The sequence below is a fragment of the Podarcis bocagei genome (genome assembly GCF_964188305.1).
Source record: "Podarcis bocagei genome assembly, chromosome: 15".
NCBI lineage: Eukaryota > Metazoa > Chordata > Lepidosauria > Squamata > Lacertidae > Podarcis > Podarcis bocagei.
Window position 1 is genome coordinate 7320352 of NC_138141.1, and position 19110 is coordinate 7339461.

Sequence of the window (19110 nt, forward strand, 5' to 3'; positions counted from 1 at the left end):
AAGTGCAATCTTTTAGCCTCTGTACTCCCATCTGTAAAATGGGACTTTTAAACATAGTCTATCGTCTTATAATGCTTTGCAAGGATGTGCAAATTAAAGACTTTGGACACTGAAAGCATACATCATCATCTTCATCACTTCTACCACTACTACTACAAGATGCTTTGGACATACATTATCATTGTCATCATCATCATCATTGGTGCCCTTACTGGGCACCTTTTGCAAATGAGAGCAAGAAAGTGCATCTCACTTTGGGGCCCACATAACACACTGCACCAATTCCTGGATCAGTTATAGAGCATCTGTTCTGCATGCAGGTGGTCTCAGGTTCAAGCAATTGCTGCCACCTCCAGGTGGGAGGGAACCCTGCCAGAAGGCATGGAGAGTCACTGCCAGTCAGTGTAGATAATACTGAGCCAGGTGGATCAATGGTCTGACTCAGTATCCATCAGCTTCCTATGTTCACGCATGCTGCCAGGGTTTAAATGACATTGGGTATAGGCAGGGCACATGCTTTACACAGATGAGGTGTGCTTCAGATGCTTCAAACTGGTGCTGATGAATGCAATGAAAATAAATTCTAAATTTCTCAGATAAATTGCATCCAACACAGTAAATACTGTGTATATATATATATATATCTATATGGCCATTTGGTGGTTAGGGATGGAGACTTCACATAGCTCTGCAGGTCAGAACTATGCTGCCACTTATATGAGTGAGCTAAATACTACCATGGCAATTAGAAAGCTTTACCTGATGCTCACAGCTCTGTCTAAAATCTTGGCATATTGGGAGAGAAAGAGAGTGTGTGTAACCTTTGCAGAGCCCTTTGATTATTCCAAGATAAAGGAGAAAACCTAAATCACAGGGAAACAGGTGCTGCAAGCTTTATCTTCACCTCCTCAACATTGGTATTAATCTCCACCAAGATGCAGCAACACCAGCATGTTGATTTGGTCCGAGTATCCCTACTTCAGCAAACTTGCTGCATTGGCCATGTTGATATGTGTGGCGGGTCTGTCGGGATTGTTCTTTTTCGGGATGCTCAGGGCAAATTCGGAGGAAGCCCACCCCTCTGGTTCAAGGAGAACATTTTCTTGACCATTGGAATGAATGGGGCATATGATGCAAATGTAACTCATTACTGAAATAAGGGTTGTCCCTACATAACCTTTACAAAACAGAATATAAAGCAGTTCCAGAATTCCTAAAGGTTTTGTAATTGGGCTTCAGGCCTCTTAGAATGACTAATTTTGTTGGGAGTCAGAGCCATAAGTTCTGTCTGGTTACAGTGTTTCTGAAACAAGGAACACATTTTTTTCCAGGTTTGAAGGGCACTTTTCCTGGAAAGCCAAAATTTAATCCAGGTGGGAAGCATGTTGGCAGCATATGGAGCGATTGGAAGTGGTAGCCTCTGCCATGGGGTCCTGCCCTGAGTTAGATATATGAACAGAGAATGACGGAAGCTGACTTGCGCCAAGCCAGGCCACTGAGCCATCCAGTCCCGTATTATCTATGTTGCCCCGCGGCACACTTTTGCCCTCCAGATGTTGTTAGACTACAACTCCCATCTTCTCTGACCCTTGATCATTCTGGCTGAGACTGATGGGAGTTGAGGTCCAAAACCAGGAGGCCACAGTTATCTCCCCCTTGTCCACAGTGACTGGCAGCAAGTCTCCAGTGTTTCAGACAGATTTTTCTCAGGCCTGTCTGGAGGCACCAGGGATTGAACCTGGGACCTTCCGCTTGCAAGGCCGATGTTCTACCACTGAGCTATGGACCGATCCTTATTTGTTCTACACAAATTAGAGGTTTCAAAGGACTGTGGGTAAGGCTGTTCCATGCCCGCCCATTTGGCAAATGGGCGATATTGTTTCAAGAATGTTTCATGCGCAACACATTTCCTATGCAGCTGTCACTTCCATGGAGGAAATTGCTGTAGCTAATGTGGCTGATTCTCTGAATATGCAAACAGTGGGAAACCTTGACCAGCAAAGATCACACAATAGGTACACATTGTAAAATGGATGTGTGTGTGAGAGAGAAAGACATGCACCAGGTGCAGTTTCATCCCCTGAAGTGATACAACCAGGCCCAACCTTCCCAACCATTCTAGCCAGTCTTAGAAAGGAGGGAGCTAAATTGTAGTTGCAAGAAAGCAGCCAAGTCTTCTTCTCAACCACCTTTGGAGGGAGAAGTGGTGTAGTTGGGAGGTTATCAAAGACCTGTAAGAAAGCTGCAAGGACTGTAGCTCAGAAGTAGAGCAACTGCCTTATATGCAGAAAGTCCTAAATTCAATCCTGTACATTGCCAGGTAGGGCTGCTGCCAACCTGTGTAGATAATGCTGAGCTACATGAACCAATGGGACAAGGCAGCTTCTATCTTCCTAAACAAGAGTGTGTCCTGAAAGGGAATGGGTCTATGTGCCAACATGCTAGAGGCTGCCACTGGCTAACACTCGTGTTGCCTTGCAAATCAGAGGATTGGATTCCACTCTCTCCAAACCTGCATTTAAATCTAGTCTTAAGAAAGCCATTGTGGCAGAGGGAATAGTGCTGGATTCAGAAGGTTGACTGCATGATACTGGGCCAGTCTCCATCTCTCAGCCAAGCCCCACTTAAGGGGGGTGGGGGGTTGTGAGGATAACGTGGAGCAGGACACCCAGCCAAGTCTGCTTTCTTAGTTCCTCGATAACTATCCCAAGGATGCACTGAAATGAATGTGCTTAGCTGTCTCCTTGGTGATGGAAAGCTACAAACACATCGGCTGTAGGATGGAGCTTTCTGCTTTCATATTTTGAAAACTGTATGTTTTCCCCCTCTCGGTTCATTTAAAATGAATACGCCATGTATGCCTGCAGCTGCAAACAGAATTTTGAATAGGGAAGTTTTTTTCTTGAGGTATTTAGTGAATACTTCTGTGCAAAAGAGTTGCTGGAAGGAATTTGCCTCCTGAGTTGGCCAGCTTTTAGCTGTGCCTTAGCTGTTTCCTCACTGCCCAACTTGTTCTATACATTTAGAGCACTGTTATACCACTTTAACAGTCCTGGCTTCCCCCAAAGGGAAGTATAGTTTGTTAAGGGTGCTGCAAGTTGTTACGAAACCCCAGTTTCCCTCACAGTTCTCACAGTAGTTTATCAATCCCTCTTCCCAGGGACTTTTGGGAATTGTCACTCTGCTAATATGACCTCCTTAGCACCTATTGGCATGTTTCTTTTAACTAAAGCAAATCGTTAAATTTCCATTGGAACACAGAGCTGCATATTTCCCCTTCTCTCATGAAGTAGCCTCAGAACGTGGTCATTCTTGATGTTTTCTTTTCCTCTCTGCTCATCCTGTCACTCTCAGTGCCATTGGCTGGTCTGCTCTGATATAATAATAAGTGAGAAAAGCCTCTTGGCAGATCTTAAGCCATGGACAGGCTGCTACAGGGACAGACGTTCCTCAAGGAATTAGGTTACACCAGGGCTAACCCATATGGGGTGGGTCTTTCGTTTCTGGACCACATGGTCCCTGACCATTGACCCTACTTGCTGGGAATGATGAGAATTGAGAGCCCAAATCATATGGAGGGCAGAAAGTTAGATACCCCTGGTTTTAAATAAGTGTGTGTGCGCAACCCAGCCACTCTCTTGCTATATCCACAGCCTTAAGAATCAGAGTGGAACTTCAGTTTTTGAACGTAATCCGTTCCAGAAGACCGTTCGGCTTCCGAAAAGTTCAAAAACCAAGGATCAAAGGGCTGGCTGCAAAGTCAGTGGGCAAAGAATGAAAATCATTCAAAAATGGAAGCATTCACTTCTGGGTTGTTGGTGTTCGGGTTCCGGATTGTTCGGCTTCTGAAGCGTTCGACAACCGAGGTTTCCACTGCTGGAAACGAACAGCAGTAAAGCAAAACAGTGTAATTTCCTCTTAGGAGTCATCAGTTTTGGACAACAAATTGTGTGGGTTCTTGTCCCTTATGCCAGGCTCTTTATAGCAAGGTCTACCCCAGCCTTTTCAAGGTTTGTAGGGACATGTGCAGGAGTAAGTTAACACAAGTTTCCAGGTATGTTCACCCTTCCCTTTCCACAAGCCAGTAATTTTTCAGTGGTGGCTCCCCGTGTGTGGAATGCTGTCACCAGAGAGGCTTGGCTGATACCACTGTTACTTGTCTTTAGGCCCCAGTCCAAAACATGCCTCTTTACCCAGCCCTTTGGCTATTAAATAATCTATGGCCTGGTAAATCTGGACTGTTGTTATGGTTATTTTATTATTATGCTATGTATTATGGTTTTTTTATTATTATGCTGTGTAAATTATGTGCTTAATGTTGTACGCTGCCCTGGGTTCTTTGGATAAAGGGCGGTATATAAATCAATCAATAAAAATAATACTCCCAAGTTGGGTCCAGCAGCAAAGTCCTGTCCTTGCAGGAATCCAGGTGTCACTGTTCTGCTTCACTTGTTGCCCCCCCATGGCAAAAGGAAAGGGAGTAGCTCCCCCACATTGAATAAAGTTGAAACTGGTTGGCAGTAGCTTGTGGACAACCGAAGGAAGTACTTATTTGCCACAACACAATGTTGATTGTCAAAGCAATTCACATTTCTTCTAGATGTGGCGATTGATTGTCAGAGCTGAATATGAATATATACAGGGGTACCTCGGGTTACATATGCTTCAGGTTACAGACGCTTCATGTTACAGACTCCGCTAACCCAGAAGTAGTACCTCGGCTTAAGAACTTTGCTTCAGGATGAGAACAGAAATTGTGCTCCGGCAGCAGCGGGAGGCCCCATTAGCTAAAGTGGTGCTTCAGGTTAAGAACAGTTTCAGGTTAAGTGGTGAGAATGCTGCTGCGCTTTGGTCCTGCTTCCCAGCTTCCCACAAGCAACTGGTTGGTCACTGGGAGAACAAGATCCTGAGTAGGTGGGCCACGGGCCTGATCCTGCAGGATCTTCTTGTGTTACTGGGTTAATAGTCTGCCCTGGTGTGAAGGCTTTTCCTATGTTCCTTAAGTCTGGTCTGCTGAACTGATTCCAAATGGAACCTGGAAGTTTTTCACCTTTGTTTTATTCTGTGGCCGTCTTCCCACCAATATTCGTTCTTCCCCCCCCACCCCCCTCCTAGCCCCCTGGTGTTAGCAGTGGGATGCGACCCCTCCCTGTGCTAAGCGAGGGTTTTACTCTGTTGAAGCTGACTCAGATAAGGATCGAAAAAGACATGCACTCTCCAATGCCCTAGATGTAATTCCGTTAATTAATTTGCGTTGCCATTTTATTCATAGTAGTGAGTTATATTCTTCCCAGAGGAGCACTCTCAGCTCTGCTCCCTTGGTGGCCTGCAAATATCTGTACAGAGCAGCATAACTGGAGTGAGGATTTCTGGGGTTTGCTTTTACCTTTTTTAGGGTGGGAGAGGAAGGCATCAGGAGATCACCGTGCAGCAAAATACAACAACTCTTTTATTGAGCATCTCATGCATATCAATAGCTGTTTGTGTGGCATACAGACACCTTTCCCAATAAAGGGGAGTTTTTAGATTGTGATGGTGTCAAACAGGGGTAGGGAACCTTTTTCAGCCTGAGGGGCACATTGCTTGCTAGGTGACCTTCTGAGGGACACAGGCCCATGGTGGGTGCAGCCAGGAGCAAAAGGGGGTGCAGCAACTAGTTAATTTACCTCTCCCCTCCATTTTCTCTGTCTAGGCAAGCAAGAACCATTATAAGAGTTCAGAGAAGCATTCTGGCCAGGAAAAAACAGTCACAGGAGAGAGTTGGTGAGGGTTGTGGCCTGGGGAGAAGGGCTGTGGCAGGGAAGAGGCCCGAGGGCCACGTAGAGAGACCTGGAGGGCCGCATTCGGCCCCTGGGCTGGAGTTTCCCCTTCACTGGTGTGAAACACACACATGTAACTGTGCTTATTTTATGCCGTAGTGAACCTGCTTCTTCAACGTCATGCTTAGAAAGGTTGGCACTTACTCGCAGATGGGCATGAGAGCAGGTGGAATGGGATAGAAAGGTAAATTTTTGCACACGCACCTGTGGGCCTGCGTCCCCAGTGGGGGCTGGTTTTGCCCACCCCTAGGTACGCCTCTGAGCTCAGATCTCTTGAAACCGTCAGCTGCAAACAGATGAGCTTTGAGACACAGCTGTGTAGCTGAAAGTTCTGGCCTGACTCTCACCTGTGCTGCAAAGTTACTAGGTAGCTTCAGGAAAGCCTCTCTTTTTATAATATGCAGACAATAATACCTGCCTACCTGTCATGGTGGATGTAAGGGATGTGGAGAATGATGTTTGAGTGCTTTGAACACTCTAATGCAGCCTTTCTCAACCTGTGGGTCCCCAGATGTTGTTGAACTACAACTCCCATCACCCCTTGTTAGCAATGCCAGAGCTCAGGGATGATGGGAGTTGTAGTCCAACAACATCTGGGGACCCACAGACTGAGGCTGATGGAAGCTGGAGTCCAACAAGGTTTTGAGGGTCTTAAGTTCTCCACCACTGGTTAAGAAAACAACAACCTTGATATACAGTACTCTGTGTTACCTGATTTAGGAAGCCTTTTGTCTAAATCCGTGGAAAGGGGCTGCTAGACAAATGAAAAAGCCCTGGTCTTGATTACAGCTCAGATGTGGTGTTCACGGGTGCCAACTTGAATTGCGGGCCAGGTAAACCCCATAACTGATCACAAGATGCAGTGCAAACACACCATTTGAAAGGCAATGCCCGTCAACTGGGGGCCCTGTACCCCTCAAATATTTTAATGTGGGGCTAAAGGGACCTTGGCGCATAGGAGTTGGCTCCTGTTGCAGTGATTGTGCATAAGGCAGTTGGGGAAGAGCCATAGTTCAATGGTTAGAGCATCTCCTTTCCATACAGGTCCCGGGTTCAGCCCCCAGCATCTCTAGGTAGGGCTGGGCGATACCTCAGTCTGAAACCCTGGAAAGTTGCCTGCCAGTCAGTGTAGACAATACTGAGTTAGACAGTCCAATGGTCTGACTTGGTGTAAGGCAGCTTCCTATGTTCCTATGCACAATTTACCTCAGTATGTGCTGTTTGGTTTCTTGGCTGGAGAATTGCACTGCAAAGTTTGGAGAAGTGTGAATTTTGAAGGCTGGCTGTGTTTCGGTTTGCGTATTGCTTTGGAAAGTGGGAGATGGGTAGATTTGCCTTTAAATTTCTGCCCCAGCTGCGGTCCGTAGACCAGCCCTGAAACTCCTCAAGATGGTGCCCTGCCTGTGTCCCAGGGTGCTGTTACTGCTGGCATTTCATAGGATGGCACTGCCAGCTGTCCTCTCTCTGTTCTAGCTCAAAGTCCATATTGAGCCTCCCGTTTTCCATCTGCTTTTGGATAGACGGCCCAAGAGGAAGTATCATCCTTCAGAACACATAAACAGAAAAATCCCCTCTCTATTTCCTCTGCTTTAAAGACTAAAGGCTGCATGTCATGTGAATAGTCCTAGAGACAGAGTCATGCATACCTTGTAACTTCTATTTTGTTTTTCTTATTGCATTGAAATCCTGCCTTTTCTCCATGGAGTCTCACAGCGCCGTGTGTGGTTCTTTCCCCTTCACAACAACCGTCCGAGGTAGGTTAGGTTCCGAAATAGTGACTGGCCAAGTGCGTTTTATAACTGAGTGAAGGTGGGGTTTTTTGTGTGCAGTTCGGCACAAAAACACAGAGTTCAGGGGGGAAATGTGCCGTTGGAAAGCTGTCAATGTGCAATTTGAAAAATGGGAAATTTGACACATTAGGCATATGTGTTTATTAAGCATTTTAATGGCAGGCAATGTCAGGGACAGCAGCTACACAGATTATATAAGGGAAGAATGCGCTCAGTTTCCATGCATAAAGCGAATTGCCCAAACCATAATAACCACATTTTATTTGGGGCTGGAACCTCTTCTTCACCTTCATCTTCAGGCAGTAATGCTCTGTCAGGACACCTGTAAATACCCTTATAGTGCTCAATTCTTTTGCACCTGTTAGTTACTGAACTAAAGCAGGTTCATAAATGAATCATCGCTGTATTGCAGATATTAGATAAGACCGAGTCCTATGGGGAAACCACCACTGATGCAGACTAGAAGCAAAGTTAGCAAAGCACGCTTTGCTAGTATTAGTGTAGGGGTCCGGCGGGGAATTTCTGCTTGGTGGGGGTTTGAACCCTGGTTTCTCAGGTTCTAGTCCACCACTCTAATTGCTATATTACGCTGACATGAGAATGGCTGCCATCCCTCTTTTCCTGCATCCCTCTTTTCTGGCTTCCCAAGTATTGGTGAATCAATCTATTTGTTTACCTAGAATTTGAAAAGCTCCCTGGCAAAATTGCAATAGAGTTTCTGCTAGTACATCCCTGTCCCATTCTGTCAAGTTGCTTCCAGACCTTTTGATCAATTCGCTCACCTAGTTTCTGTTTATATCCTGCCCTCTCCGGAGGGCTTTGGCCGGATACTGTATTGAGATGCATAGAATACAAGTAAGATAGCTAATGACCTTAAAATGCCAGTGTCTGCTTAATGCAAACTGACAAACGTTCTAGCCTGGACTGGCATTTAACAGGTTTCCACCTCGCTCCACGTAGCCCTGAAAACTGTTCAGCTTTGAATGTTTACTATCTTTATTAACTTTTATTATAAGAAACAAATCATATTTGTACAGCATAAACACATTGGAACCCCAGGCCTGACCATCAGGCGCTCAGTACTACCCCCCTGCAATGCTGAACTCTAGGACATGTCCCTAAACAGCCAAGCTGCAATCCCTCTTTTTTTCTTTTTAATGGATTTTATTAAATTTTCAAATTATGCATTTCAAAATAAACATTCTGCTCAATGCTATATATCCATTGACTTCCCTTCTTCTCCTTTCATGGGTCATTTTACTTATCTATCATTCCTACATGTTTTACTGTAACAATTTTAGTCAGTTCTCCAATTTACATCTTTCAGTTGTTAATCATGCTGTTCAATTTATCATAGTGCTGCCACCATTTTCAGTTGTGCACACTTATTTGCTAAATAATCAGCAAAGGTTTTCCACTCCTCTTTAGATAAGAATTCTTGTTCTCGTAATCTATAAATTAAACCTGCAAATTCTGCAAATTCTGTAATCTTAAATTGTCAATCTTCTTTACTTGGGACCTCCCTCACTTTTCATCTTTGGGCTTGCAAAACTCGGGCTGCTGTTGTTGTGTACGTAAATAGATTTCTGTGACATCTGGGAACTTCAGTTCGAACTATTCCTAACAAGAAGGCTTCAGGTCTGTTTGGGAGAGTTGTTTTGAACATTCTTTTCAACTCCTTATTAATCATCTCCTAATATTCCTTAACCTTGTTACACGTCCACCACATATGAAAAAAGGTTCCTTCCATTTCTTTACGTTTCCAACACATATCTGATTCTGCTTTATACATCTTACCCAACCTACTTGAGGTTAAATACCATCTATGAATCATTTTCATATAATTCTCTTTCAGTGTATAACATGCAGTGAATTTTAAATCATTCTTCCAAAGTTTCTCCCAGAGGTTTAAATCTATGTTATGCCCTATATCCATTGCCCAGTGTGTCATAGAAACTTTAACTAGCTCATCTTTTGTTTCCCATTCTAGTAATAGGTTATACATTTTATACAATATTTTATCCTTATTCCATAATAACTCTCTTTCAAATTGTGAGCTTTGGTCCATAAATCTTTTTTTTTTTTGCCCTGTTTTAAACAAATCATATAATTGATGGTACTGTAACCAATCTGTAACTTGGCTCCTTCTTCCATTGGTTTCAACCTGGGTTCACTATCTGTAAATTCCAATAAATCTCTATATGTCAACCATTTCCTATCCATATTAATTCTCTTAATTTTGATTGCCTTGATGGGGGATAACCATAAAGGTGTTTTCCTTTCCAACAAATTTTTGTATTTCTCCCAGACTCTATACAGATTTCTCCTAATAATGTGATTCATAAAGCTTTTATAAATTTCTGCTTTCCCATATCAAATACATGCATGCCAGCCAGAACTTTAAGTTATGTCCTTCTAAATCTAAAATATATGTGTTTTCCAATACAAGCCATTCCTTTAGCTGGCATAAACAAGCAGCCTCATAGTACAATTGTAAGTCTGGCAGGGCAAAGCCTCCTCTTTTTTTGTATCAATCAAAATTTTATGTTTAACTTGCAGCTTTTTCCCCTGCCTGACAAATTTATAGATATCTATTTTCCATTCTTTGAGGCAACCTGTTGACAATCAGGATTGATTGGAATAAAAATAACATATTAGGTAATACATTCATTTTAATGGCTGAGATTCTACCCACTAGGGAAAGCTTCATCCTTCCCCATACTTCCACCTCCTCCTTAATCTCTTTCCACAGTTTAGTATAGTTATATTGAAACAGAGCAGCAACCCCTCTTTTGCCTGGCTGTCATGTGTCCTTTAACTGTGTTGGGGAACTGTGATGCTTGCCTTGATGGAAGCAAGGTGTGAGAGTAGAAATTTGGGACTTTTGTGCAGATTGAATGTAGCCTACGGCCCCAAAGGATTATGGTATGTGGCCCTCCAGGGATTGCCCACCAGGGAATGCAGCCCTTGGGTGGAAAGAGGTTCTCTATCCCTGTTCCACAAGCGCGAGAAAGGCCTCTGTCCCAGTTTAGTGCATGGACTGAATGCTCACAAAGTTGGCCCCTCTAGCTGAAAGGAGCTCCAGTTTTAGAGGTCAGCTGCTGGAGAGCAGCCTGCGTCTTCAGAGGTCTGCTTTCACGCTCTGTGCAGGGAGCTTCCTAGAAAGCATCTGGCTGCCCACAGAGGGCAACAGACTCCTGGACAAGCTCAACCTTTGGTCTGAGCCAGCAGAGCTCTTCGTTTGAAGCTAAGGTCTTAAACCAGGGGCTCCTAGGTGGTGGCTCCCCAAATGTTGTTGAACTGCATTTCCCAGGATCCCTGATCAATTGCCTTGCTGGCTGGGGCTGATGAGCAATTACATGCATGGAGAGTTGAGCTGTTGTTTCTCACAGATATTTGGGAGCCACCACCCTGGCACTAAGGGACACGGGTGGCGCTGTGGGTTAAAGCACAGAGCCTAGGACTTGCCGATCAGAAGGTTGGCGGTTCGAATCCCCATGACGGGGTGAGCTCCCGTTGCTCAGTCCCAGCTCCTGTCCAGCTAGCAGTTTGAAAGCATGTCAAAGTGCAAGTAGATAAATAGGTACCGCTCCGGCGGGAAGGTAAATGGCGTTTCCGTGCGCTGCTCTGGTTCACCAGAAGCGGCTTAGTCATGCTGGCCACATGACCCAGAAGCTTTACTTACCGGCCAGTAAAGCGAGATGAGCGCCGCAACCCCAGAGTCGGTCACGACTGGACCTAATGGTCAGGGGTCCCTTTACCTTTACCCTGGCACTAGAGCAAAGATGGGGAACCTGTGGCCTTCCAGATGCTGTTAGACCACAGTTGCCATAATCCTCAGCCATTGGCCATGAATGCTGGAGTCCAGCAACATCACAGCGAAGCACCGCCCTGGTGTAAGCCATTGATTTGGTTTTTTATTTCTCCCAGAGAATCTGAACCTTGTGTCTCCCAGCATCTCTGAGCATTTGAAGAGGCTGAGCAGGTTGTGTGTGTGTGTGTGTGATTCACGGAGGAAGGGTTTGTCTCTGCAGCACTTCCTGTCTTGTGGTAGCTTTGAACGCGAGCGTGGCCCTGCGTGCACAGCTGCACCGGTAATGCAAAGCGCAGTCAGAGAGAGCTTCGCTATCGTGAGCAGGTTTGCTGATGTTAACCAACGGAAGAATACTTAGGCCTTGCTGTTTCATGTGTGGGCTTCACCTCCTTCCCCAAGTGACAGTTTTATTTTACATTCAACAGCCTGTCTGCTTCTATGATCATCTTTGGCAGGAAGAGACGAAGCGGCTTCAAGTGTTTATAGGCTTTGTGGATTTCTCCCCATTCCCTTCCTTTCCCCCCATTAAGTATTTAAATGACACACAGACTGAACAGCAAGCAGATATTGCAGGTGGGAATGTGTGTCAGGGCTTGGGCAGATATTGCAGATATTGCAGGTGGGAATGTGTGTCAGGAACCCTGCTCCTCTAGTCCATGGCCCCTTTTGAACTGAGGCGTCACTACCTTAGTGGGGGAACCTTTGGCCTTCCTTTTTTAATATATATTTTTATTAGTTTTTTTAACATATCATTTTCAACAATTATTAAACATACGTATCTTATACAATTTTTTTTTACTTCCATCAATCACATCTGAAAATTTTCCAGTCTTTTCCACTTAATTTACATTTCTTACTTTCACTATTACATTTAAATATCATAACGAATTTCTCTCTTCTTTCTCTTCTTTGTAATATTTCATATATTCCTCCTTACAAAACTTCTTGTAGTCCTACTAGTGTAATTTCTTGATTACAATTGCCCTTCAAATAGTTCGTATATTTCTTCCAATCTTCTGTAAATCTCTGGTCCCACAGGTTTCGAATCCTTCCTGTGAACCTTTGACCTTCCAGATATTGTTGAACTACAACTCCCATTAGCCCTAGTGAGCCTGCTAGGGCTGATGGGAGTTGTAGTTCGGCCAGAGGTTGTGCACCCCTGCTTTACTGGGCACTCACAGCACTTTTGGATCGGAGCAACTGAAAGCCGCCCTCTAGCATAGTCAGCACTTGGAGAAGTGACGATGTGAAATGTCACCTCCCAGCTCCCATCTGCTCCATGGGTGTGTTCTTGGTCATAGGCATTCTTGGCTGCTGTGCTTCTGCATGCGAGTCATTGCTCTAACAGGCAGTGGAACAACCATTTGGCTCGTGGGAGTGGAGTGCAGGGGAAGCGACTGGATCCTCTCCTGTCGCCGGTTTATCAGCTACGCTCTGGCGGGTGGGCCTGGGTGATCTTGGCAACCGGATGTGTTTTGCTTCACATTTGCAATGGGGAAGGGTTGCCTGACTTGATGCAGGAGGCAATAAATCCTTGGTAACTGTAGCAAGCAATTAGCCACCACATCACTCTGATTGAGGCTGGATGAACTGTACGGCTAAGGAGGCTGCAGGGCTCAAACCAAATTGGGGCCTCGACTGTCGCGAAATCATGCTGTGGTTGCATTGGCAGATTCCTTCCTCCGAGACTTGACCTTTAAACATCCATGCAGATTGTAGCACGAAAGCCCTAGGCAGATGGACATCCAGTCAGGAAAACAAGGAGGTGGGGATTGCACCCCCGGAGCAGCGCTGGCGTTTTGGTGTTTGAGGCGAATGAAAAAATGGTGCTCCTCTTCCCTGCTGGGCAGAAGGGGTGGGTGGAGATCTACATCAGGACAAGCTGGGGAAGAGAAATTGACATCGAGATTGACTGCCCCGGGGGACCCTGTTGCCTGAGGTGGTTGCCTCACCTGGCCTTATGGTTCGGCTGGCCCCGGAGCACCCTTTGAGAGATGGACCTGAAGCATCTGGTTAAATGCCTCCAGTGAAGGAAAGCCCATCCCTTCTCAAGGCAGTCTGTTCCACTGTTGAGCTGCTCTTAACTTCGGGAAGTTCGGGAAGGGGGTTCCCAAATTGTGGTCTGTGATCTGTGAGCTGCTGCACGTCCACATCATCATCATTTAATTTGCATGCCGTCTTATCATAGTTAAAACAATGCTCAAGGTGGCTTACAACATGACAAGATTTACATACTGTAATTACCAACGTAAGTCATAAACAATAAATAAAACACATCAAAAGGTACACAACCAAACAGAAAACAATTTCCACATAAGTCATAAAATCTAACACTAAAAATACATGAACTATTCATGTACTGATTCTTAATTATATTTTTAGTGCTTCTTTTGTTTCTTATATTGTATTTTGATCTGAATTCTATGTAATGCAGTAAAATAAGAAGGAAAAGCAGCAGAGAGCAACAAGTTTGCTGCTTCTTCTGATTGACCGTGCACCAGATATTTGAAGACTGCTATTATGTCCTTCCCCTTAATCTTCTTTTATGCAAGCAAAATACCCAGCTTTTTCAGACATTCATTTCTGGACCTTAATCATCCTGGGCATCCTCCTCTGGACATGCCAGTGTATCAATCTCACTCTTAAAACGTGTCTTCCAAAATCGAGCACAGTCTGCTTCATTCATTCATCATTTTATTTGTATGCTGTTTTTCAACAAAAGAAATCATGCTCCAAGCAGCTTAGAACAAAGGAAACCTGGAAGAGCTCAGTCAGTAGAGCATGAGACTGTTAATCACGGGGTTGCGGGTTTGAGCCCCACGTTGGGCAAAAGATTCCTGCCTTTCAGCGGGTTGGACTAAATGATCCTTGTGGTCCCTGCCAACTCTACAGTTCTTTGATTCTGTGGAACAGAAATGCAGCTCAAAATCAAACCCCTTAGAACAATTGCAGAACAGCGTAATAAAGCAACACAAAAGCAAATACAGCAACAACATTTCAGTGCTATAAATATAACAAGATTGCATTAGCAACATCCAACAGCAAAAAATAGCAAAGGAGTTTGACAGTTTCACCTTGTTTCTCGAAACACCTCTCCCATGATGTTGATCTTTGCAACTGGGAGACACAGTATTCCGCATATGCCTGCCTTTCATCTGAGGCCCTTCCCTTTATCCCACTCTGGAATGTGGCAGATAATTTGTGGGCATTTTGTTGTTGTCATGTTTCCAGAATTCATAGAAAGGATAATCCAGTTAGGAAGACCATGTAAGTTAAAGAGGCTGCATCCAACTGAGTCCTACTCACAGTGGACCCACTGAAATGAATAAGCCTAAGTTAGTCCTGCCCATTAACTTCAATAGGTCTACTCTGAGTAAGACCAGAATTGGCTAAAACCCAAAGTGTTTTCTCTGCAGTAGTTTGGCCAAGAGAAAGAGAGGACGGGGCTCCTGTACCTTTAACAGTTTTATAAAGGAGCAAATTTCAGCAATGTTGCTTTTAATAGGAACACTTTCCTCTTCTTTCCCTTTTTTCGTCCAGTTTTAGCTTTTTATTCCAAAATATATAGTTATTTACAATATTCTGTATCGGAGGAAAACAAAAAATGCAAGTATATCAGAGTATTCATACAATAGTAGTAAATAAAAATAAATCATATAAGTAGTAGTAAATGAAAACATAAATATATAAGAAGATAAAATGAAGAGAAAGAAGAAAATAATACATTTGCCTGCTTATTGCTCCCAGTTTTCCATGGTTATGCATTCCAGCATTTACAGTGTATATGACTTGTGATTTATTATACCAATAGATGATAAACATACTTCATTTTGCGATAACAATTATATCAAAATGTTTACCTGCTCTCACCTTAATTATACTACTTAATTTGACCACATTTATTGCTTCCTGTAATCTGATATTCCATTTGTTTAACATGGGAGTTTGAAACATACCCAGATTTGATGCTTTGCATCTCCAACAAACATTCATTATTTGTTCCAGGTAAATGGCTTTTCCATGCACTCTGGTTTCCGTCAAGGTGTCCCATTGCATCCCAACTGGTTTAGTTTTGCTGGCCACAAGACCCAGAAAGCTGTCTGTGGACAAATGCTGGCTCCCTCTGCCTGAAAGTGAGATGAGTGCCACACCCCATAGTCGCCTTTGACTGGACTTAATCGTCAAGCGGTCCTTTAACTTTACTTTTTACCAGTTACTAAGTTGCTTGGGGTGGGGGGTATGATGCAAATGTATGGTATATGCGCAACCACAGATTCAAGCTGCTATGGTTAAAGTAAAGGTAAAGGGACCCCTGACCGTTAAGTCCATTCACGTACGACTCTTGGGTTGCGGCGCTCATCTCGCTCTACAGGCCAAGGGAGCCGGCGTTTGTCTGCAGACAGCTTCCGGGTCATATGGCCAGCATGACTAAGCTGCTTCTGGTGAAACCAGAGCAGCGCACGGAAACACCATTTACCTTCCCGCCGGAGCTGTACCTATTTATCTACTTGCACTTTGATGTGCTTTCGAATTGCTAGGTTGGCAGGAGCAGGGACCGAGCAACGGGAACTCAACCCGTCTTGGGGATTCGAACCGCCGACCTTCTGATCGGCAAGTCCTAGGCTCAGTGGTTTAGACCACAGCGCCACCAGCGTCCCATGATTCAAATGTATGGCATATGCACAACCACAGATTCAAGCTGCTATGGTTACAAGCTGCCTATTCTTCAAGACACCAAAGCCAAGGCTTGCCTATTGGTTTTTAACTGAAACTCAATCCTTTTGGCTGAGGTTTTGTCTGCAGTGGGACCCTCCTTCTCTGCTGACATCAAGCTTGGTGGAGGCTGTCCTTCCTTCTGGCTCCTTCTCAGTTCTCAGGGTGATGCTGGGGCGTTCCTTAGAACATGGAGGGTTGCCATGTGCCAGGTTTACCTTGACGTGCTAGGGATTGGACCTGGGATCTTCTCCACGCAAAGCGTGCACCTCTGAGCTACGGTCTTTGCCCCAACTTGTCGGCTGGGCTTTTCCTGCTTCCTCCCTTTTGGTCTTTTGTTATGTGTGCCCCAAGTTGTGCCGCTCAGACCTGGCTGTGGAGACCAACTGGGTCTTGTGCCTGCCTTAGGCAAACATCAGAAAGGCAAACACTGCATGGGCCAGCTGGGCAGAGGCACCTGTGGCTGTTTATGCTTGTGGGGAGAGGTTTGCTGGCAGCTCTGTTGACTCTTTGCACAGCCCTGCATGGGCCAATTGCTTGCGTTTTACCCAAGTGTAAAGAAGTGGGGGTAAATAGAAAGCTTCCCTTAATCTGGGCTGGGAGGAGGGCGAAGGAGCCTCATCCTGAGGTCCGCAGGTGCTCTGGAAAGGAAACAGGAATGATGCAACACAATTTTTAAAAAGATGGTAGTTCTGGGCATATTGTTGGGAGGCTGTTCCCCCAAGTAAACAAGTCTAGAACTGCTCTGTATAAATGTGACTATCTGAAAATTGTCATGGATGTGAAGAGGCCTGTGGCTCCTACTGCTTCCATTTCCCCGTGTGAAGCCACTGAATTTACTCTGCAGCCGCTGTCCCTGCAAGAGTGATAGAGAGAGCAGTTGTGTGTGTGTTCTGTTTGTACATTGCGCCACATGCGTAGCTCCTCCCTCCCTCCCTCTCGCATGGAAAAGGCCTGACCAGGATCTTCCTGTTCAGAACTGAAAATCAAATCAGAGGAGGGGCAGAGAATGAAGGGTGGCAAGAGGAGGGAAACTGTTCCGGCATCATTTCCTTATGTGCCACACACAGCTAATGATCCAGCCCTTTTGGCAGGGTTTGCCAATGTGGAAGCTGCTCCAAAATGTGACACCGCCAGGCCAGCTCAGTGGAGTTTTAACTCTTCTGGCTAACTGTGTCTTAACCCAGTCGCCTTGCATATTGCAATCATCTTTCAAAATGAAGAGAAAGATGCACGTTGCCTCATCCTAGTTGCCAACTGAGCAGTGTTGAAAAATTCCAAACTGGAAGCTGCCTTATACAAAAACAGACCATTTGTGCATCATGCTCAGTGCTGTCTACTCCTGCCTGGCAGCGACTCTTCAGGGTTTCGGCTAGGGGACCTGAAGATGCCTAGGATTTAACCTGGTGCCTTCTGCAGGCAACGTAGGTCATTCCTCTTTGGATCGGGAACACTGTGCGGTGGTATGGGCTTAGCACTCATTTAAAGAACAGTGCAGGGTCAGGGCTGGTGCCAGAGATCAGTATACCTGGGCAGCCACTGAGGTCCCAGTGCCCTCAGGTGGGCTGCTGCTAACTCCTTATTTGTTGCCACAAAGCAGCAGACCCTGCCACCCACCCACCCCTGCTCTCTTTGAGCAGTGAGCACCAGCCCCATTCTGAAGATAGGACTTTCTCCTGGTGTTCCCTCCTTGGTGCCAAACAGCACTGGCTGCTTCAAACAAGCCTCATTCAGTTGCTCGCTCACTCCAGTGATGAGAGGCAGTGCTGCTTGCTTCCCACTGATCCAGCCTATGCTGGCTGGTCTTAGCTCCCAGGGAAGTGTGCAGCTTAGGTGAAAGGACACTTTTGCCCTGGACTCCACCATCTCCGAACTCACCTAAAACCAGCTCTGTCCCATTTCTTGATCCGACTCAGACCTCGTATAGGTACCCCTTTTTCATTTCCAGTAGTGGACAGCTTTAGGTTTATGGCCTAGAAACTTTGCTACTTATAAAAAAAAAGTCACAATCTTGAGAAGTGTTTCCAGAATCTTGAGGACAACAAAGCAAACCAGCTGTTTCCAGGTTTTTTCTTGGCTTACCATGTGCTATTTGTCTGCAGGAGAGGAACTTGGGTTTGAATGTACAGTGGTACCTCTGGTTGCATATGCTTCAGGTTACATACGCTTTAGGTTTCAGACTCCACTAACCCAGAAATAGTACCTTGGGTTAAGAACTTTGCTTCAGGATGAGAACAGAAATTGTGCTCCGGTGGTGCGGCGGCAGCGAGAGGCCCAGAGAGAGCTAAAGTGGTGCTTCAGGTTAAGAACAGTTTCAGGTTAAGAACGAACCTCCGGAACGAATTAAGTACTTAACCCAAGGTACCACTGTAATGTTAAGCCAAATCATGACTTAGCCCCAGGATCATAAGCTCAGTAGCAGATACAGGAGGTCTCAGGTACAATCCCTGAATCTACAGGCAAGGCTGGGAGAGACTCTTGCAGGAAGCTTATATCTCTCTCTCCCTCCTTTAGGAGCCCAGGGCACCAAACACCTCAACGCAGCAAGCAAGAACATTATCTTGACCAGTGATCTCAAGCTTACCAGGAACAGTGCCTTACAGCCATAAAATGCCTGGGTAAACCGGAATGTTTTAAAATTCCTCCTGAAAGTAAATAAGGAGGGAGAAGGACGCAGCTCACCAGGCACGCTGTCATGGGTGAATGTCAACTGGGCTGCTGCCAGTGTAGGCATAGAATCACAGAACTGTGGAGTTTGGAAGAGACCCCAAGGGTCATCTAGTCCAACCCCCTGCAGTGCAGGAATACATTGCAGGCAATGCTGAACCAATGGTCTGAGTAAGACATCTTAGTCTATTCCCAGGCAGTGCAGCAGCAGCAGCAGCAGGGCTGAGGGAGGGGTGCAGTGGCCCCGAACTTCTCTTTGTCTTAGGGCTACATGCAAACTAGAACACTGAAGGAAGACTTTCTGCAC

At 45.3% G+C, this 19110-nt stretch overlaps 1 protein-coding gene across 1 annotated transcript in view; it reads left to right on the top strand.

Moving 5' to 3' along the window:
* Positions 1-19110, top strand: part of LOC308574159 (G protein-coupled receptor kinase 5-like) — an 80383-nt gene that overhangs the window by 1590 nt on the left and 59683 nt on the right. The gene's annotated exons all lie outside the window — the stretch shown is intronic.